At 36.5% G+C, this 5,533-nt stretch overlaps 1 long non-coding RNA gene across 4 annotated transcripts; it reads left to right on the plus strand.

Annotated features, from left to right (window-relative positions):
* The first annotated feature begins 1,889 nt into the window (after positions 1–1,889).
* On the plus strand, positions 1,890–5,533 carry LOC147505955 (uncharacterized). 4 transcript variants are annotated; one of them, XR_015220720.1, is made up of 8 exons: positions 2,331–2,461; positions 2,581–2,702; positions 3,447–3,555; positions 3,625–3,733; positions 3,823–4,342; positions 4,432–4,716; positions 4,904–5,024; positions 5,105–5,533. It is a non-coding gene; the product is annotated as an uncharacterized LOC147505955 (long non-coding RNA). The 4 variants fall into 4 exon arrangements; XR_015220719.1 differs by lacking the exons at positions 2,331–2,461; positions 4,904–5,024 and adding an exon at positions 1,890–2,238; XR_015220718.1 differs by lacking the exon at positions 4,904–5,024.

Here is a 5,533-nt window from a genome sequence, read left to right on the forward strand (position 1 = left end):
ACCGATCTCATAAAAGCACCACCGAAGCTAATATTTTGTGCCCAAATTTGCATGTCATCACCGATACTAAATATAAATATATATATATATATATATATATATATATATATATATATATATATATATATATATATATATATATATATATATATATATCTTTAATTTATTAATTAGACGATCAATTTTATATATTCATATTGGCATCATCATAAGATAATTGTATAGATAATGGACCAAGACTTAAAACCAAGACTTAAAATAAATGGATTACAAATCACCAAGTAGAGGTCGAAAACATATGATTCTAAATAAACAGTTTGGCTTCAAAGCAAATATTATTAAATTCCGACTCCTGAAAATAAGGTTCCAATTTTGCGCCTTTAATAATCCCTTAACAGTAGCGACCAACGTATCCAACGCCCCCTTCCTTTCAAATGCTTTGTCTCCCACAATATTTACTTCAATTCAGGTAAACAATTTTAAAAACGGAAACCCACTGAAGCAAATGCTATTACTCCCTCTACATAACTCCTCACTCATAATAATTCCCCAAACAACATTAATAGCCGATAAATGCATATGGCTGTTCATCTTATTTCTCTTTTGTGTTGGTTTCACTCCTATAAATACCGTCGATTTTATTACATTTCCTGCACATTTAGTCTCCTTGCTTCTTCATCCTCTAAATCTCCAAGTAGGCAAACAAGGTACGTATGTTATGCTTTTGTATTGTGCTCTCCACGGTCATATTTGAATTTTTTTTATTTACTTCGTAATAAGTTAACTTCTACTAACTAATTCTTTTGCCTTCTTTGGAGATTTCATTACAGGCTATGACTTACAACAACATTCCTATTTCATTCAAGAACTTACTCGATGAGGCGTCTCGGATCCTAGGAATGCATTTGCCCACGTATGGATCGAATTTCGTCGCGGGCCGGTATGAGTCCTGGGTTGAACTATAACCTACAAAAAGGAGATTTTTGGGCTTGCCCACACTATTTAGGGATGATTCAGAACAAGTGGCGACAAGGTTAGCCGTTAACTACCTTAAACAAACTTTCGAAGTTGAGATAATTGATTTCAACTTTCGTAAACTTCGTGAAACACGTATGCAAGTCCAAACTCTTGGAAACCAATTAACTCTATTTCGGAACAAAATAGCCCAATTTCGCAATCGGAACCTAATACTACAACATCAAGTTCAAAATTTGCAGCACCCACTTGCCAATCCTGAGGAGTTATCAGCGATGATGAGGACCACGCTAATGTTGACTCGAATTATGAACCCTCCATGGACTTAAACTACAAGACGGCGACCGATGATTGAAGCTTTTACTGTTTTAGCTGTTTTTATTTTTCCATTTTTTTTTTAAGTTTCCCTAAAACATCAATTAATTACCTCATCCTAATCTTGCTTTGTATCCAAGTGATTTATGGATACGCTTAGTATTCAATTGAGTAGTTCATCAATGTAAAGAAGTGTTTCGGTCTTCTAAGGCCTATCTATGAAGTATCAAGTTTATGCATGTGTTTGTAAAAAAAAATTGAGCACTTCATTTCAGATTTCCTATTTGCAATTATATTTCCTTTAGCGTTGCAACTGATAACAACGTTTTACATGCTTTCACCCTTTTTCTATGTTCATGGTGACGAGTGTTGGCTATAAATTCAAGACATAATATGTGTTATCTTTAATTTTTTTCCCCAATCGTCCTGTTATCTATCTACTCAATAGCCATTTTATGTTCTTAATTCATGTGATGCCCTCACTGCAGGTGTAGCTGCATAAAGTTTGTCGAACTGTATTGATTTTGGAGTGTTTCTCTGTGTGTGTGTGTGTGTTGTGTGTGTGTGGGGGAGAGACTGGATATCATTCAAAAAGCTTAAGCAAAAAACTTTTGGAATTTCCAGTGACAGGAAAATCAGATGTGAAACTTACATAAAGAAGCATGTTGTTTTCTGACCTCAAGATAGTGATGTCTATCAACTGCAACAGACCAACTTTGACTCTGCAGGCAAAAATTGCATAAAAACACCTTCAACATTATAAACAGCACAATCAAAGAACAAAAGGCAAATAGCACAGCCTTGGCCGTGTCACAATCACAGGAGCAGCAGCAATGTACGAGGTAATCGGTGATTTGGGTTACCATTAGCTGATGATTTGATGCGATTGTACGAGGCAATGGGTGACACTCTTGCACTCAGTATGGCGGTTCTCACGCTCACAACAAGGTATCTCTCTTCATATACTTGTAAATATTAGCAGACTTGTGCTTTTAAGTTAATCAAATTTATTTGTCTCCTGGTCCAGTGGGAATGGATGGTTTAGCTTTAACCTAAAAGAAATTTTTGTCCATATCCAAAATATTTCACTGGATTTGCTTTAGTGCAATCAAGTGTGGTGGAGATACACCCCTACTCATAATAATATTATATGTGATAGCATAGAGTTTGTGTATGTTTGAGTTCTTTCCTTACTCAATTCCATTTTTGGTTTTTGAATTTGTGCGTGTTGCACTGTTACCTTTAAAATATTTGTTATGGTATGAAGTTTTCGCTATTTCTACCCTTCAGGTATTTTTCGAGAGAAGAGGTCATTGGAAACCGGCAATCCAATCCCAAGAGCTCTTCAGAACACTTCAGCGCTGCTACAGCAACGCCTACATGGATGCTGAGAAGCAAGATGCAATAAACTTGTAAGTTACATTATGTTGCACCCATGTTATAGCCTATCCCAGTATTGTCTTTTGTTTTATGAGGATTTTTTTAAAAAAAACATCTATATCTACTGAATTGGTGTACGAAAGTTTTTCCGTCAAAGGCCTTAAGTCCTTATCCCACCTGTTTGAGGCTGGAAAGATAAGTCAAACTTTTTAATGTCTTTTCTATGTATGCTTATGTAGGTCCCCTAACCCAATACCTTAGTGTTCCAGGCTGGTGATAGTGTTTTCTTCATGACCTCTCTGGCTCTCTCTCTCTCTTCGAGCTAGGTTATGCTCATCCCAAGATTCGACTTCCTACTATCCACTCATCTGTGACAACATTTGTTTGTTGTATAGCATTTTTTCTATCTCTATCCTAAATGCATCCGATGTGACGATCCCATTGCCAAGTAGCTTTTTTGTATATAGTCAAGGTGGATATTAAAGCTATGCATGAAGGAAGATCTGATAATCTATATTTTCCAGAATATTAAATGTTGGCCCCAAATACCATTACCTTTTTAGGTGGGCAAAAGAGTGTCATTCACCTAGGTGCTCGCTCACGGTCACCACCGAACCTCTGCATCATCCATTTGGTCATTTGGGTTATACGAAAGATCATTTTGGGAGAGATTTCTTTTATTACCTTTCATGTTTGTCTCTAATGAATGTCAAAGCTGTTCTTGTAATGCTGGTAGACCATTTTTGACAGCCTTCAAATTGTACTGCTTTTTGCAGCTCTTCAGGATATTCCTATAGCCATCAAGATCGAAACACCAAAATCCCAACATTATGAGCTGCCCACCTCATTTTTCAACATGGTGCTAGGAAAGAATATGAAATATAGGTGAGTGGCTCATGTAAAGCTAATTACTTTCTTCAATTCAGTTTATTGATACTTAGATATGCCTACTAGGGTGTATATCAAACAGGGGAAGATCGAAGCAAGATACAACTCAAAATAGATGGAATGTGCACTGATCAGTCAATGAGGATGGTTAAAAATTCTCTTCAAGCATTACCAGGTGTCGAAACTATAGAATTTGATTCCATGCTTCATAAAGTTTCCCTTTCTTATAAGTCCGAGAAAACATGACCCAAAAATTTCATTTAGGTGATTGAGTCAACGGGCCGGGATCCGGGCGTTTTACGGCAATGATGCACCCTTAAGGAGAGGGTAAAGTTTGTTACAGGCAGGAAGAGATTAAACAGTATTACAAATCTTTCCTACGATTCCGGTATTTCTCACATCCATGGTGTTCATGTATAAAGCATGGACTATACACTAAAGTAGTGAATATGATGAGTATTGGGGAGCTCTTAAGATGGATACTCTCTACTCCAGTGCAATTCATCAGTGGACAACGATTTTACAATGGGTCCTACAAAGTATTACGGCATGGGTCTGCAAATATGGATGTTTTAATTGCCTTGGGAACCAATGTTGCATACTTCTACTCCTTCTATTCAGTACTACGAGCATCAACTTCTCATGATTTCAAGTCCATGGATTTCTTTGAGACCAGATCGATGCTTATATCATTTATTCTTCTTGGGAAATACTTGGAAGAGTTAGCCAAGAGAAAGACGTCGGAGGCCATTGCCAAAGCTTATGAACTTGGCACCCGAAACAGGTATGTTGTTAACTCTTGACATTGAGGGAAATGTGACAAATGAAGAAGAAGTTGATAGTCAATTAATACGATAGAATGATTTAATTAAGGTACTTCCTGGTACAAAGATAGCTTCAAATGGAATTATTACATGGGGACAAAGTCATGTCAAAGAGAGTATGATAACAGGAGAAGCCCGACCCGTGGCAAAGAAAAAGGGTGATGCAGTGATTGGAGGGACTTCGAATGAGAATGGTGTATTACATGTTCAAGCAACACGAGCTAGGTCTAAAAGTGCCATGTCACAGATTGTTCGACTTATGGAATCTGCACAGGTGGCCAAAGCTCCAGTTTAGAAATTTGCTGACCCTATTTCTAAGTCTTTTGTGCCTGTGGTTAGTATTTACTTTATCCATTTTCTTCTTCCCTTTCAGTTTGTTGGAGATTTCTCTTTTTCTTTTTCCTTTTTTTTAGCAAAGTTCGAGAAATTTGTTCTTGCATAAATTTAGCCAATTAACTTTTTGATACATTTCAGTAAATGGAAAGACTAAAAGGATAACAGACCATTTTTTTCTTTAACAGCTTATTGTATACGATATTACAATTCAGTGTTCCTCAAGTGTTGGACCATTTGGGGATTGGATCAATAATCTTTATTGTGAAGTTGAAATTTTTTCATAGACCTACTGAGTTTAGTTAGACGGTACGAATAATTTTGTCTGCTATCTGTTTTGAATCAGTGTTGCTCCATTTAGAATCTTATAATATCTTATACTTTTGCAGGTCATTACGCTTTCGTTGTCCACTTGGCTCACCTGGTATATGGCCGGTAAACTTAGTTGGTACCCCAAATCTTGGATACCTTCTTCGTTGGATAGCTTTGAGCTTGCTCTTCAGTTTGGAATATCTATTATCGTCATATACAGGCAAAAAGTTGTATTGATCAAAGCTAACACTTTCTTTCTCTTGCTCCTCTGATTGGCTTGAAGGTATGATTAGTCTTCTACTTTTCTACTTCTAGCAAAAACTGAAAACAAGATGGGTGTTGATCGGTTACTTTTAAAGGTGTTCTCTCCAATACTTAATTGATTGATCATCAATTACTACAGGTATTTCATTCCAAATTGCAAAGTGTAATCCTTCAATAAACCTATCTCAGCAAATTATTGGGTGTGTTTGCTCGCTTTTTTCTTTTATAAATCGTAGTTGTAC

Source organism: Coptis chinensis, chromosome 4, assembly GCF_015680905.1.
Source record: "Coptis chinensis isolate HL-2020 chromosome 4, ASM1568090v1, whole genome shotgun sequence".
Classification (NCBI taxonomy): Eukaryota; Viridiplantae; Streptophyta; class Magnoliopsida; order Ranunculales; family Ranunculaceae; genus Coptis; species Coptis chinensis.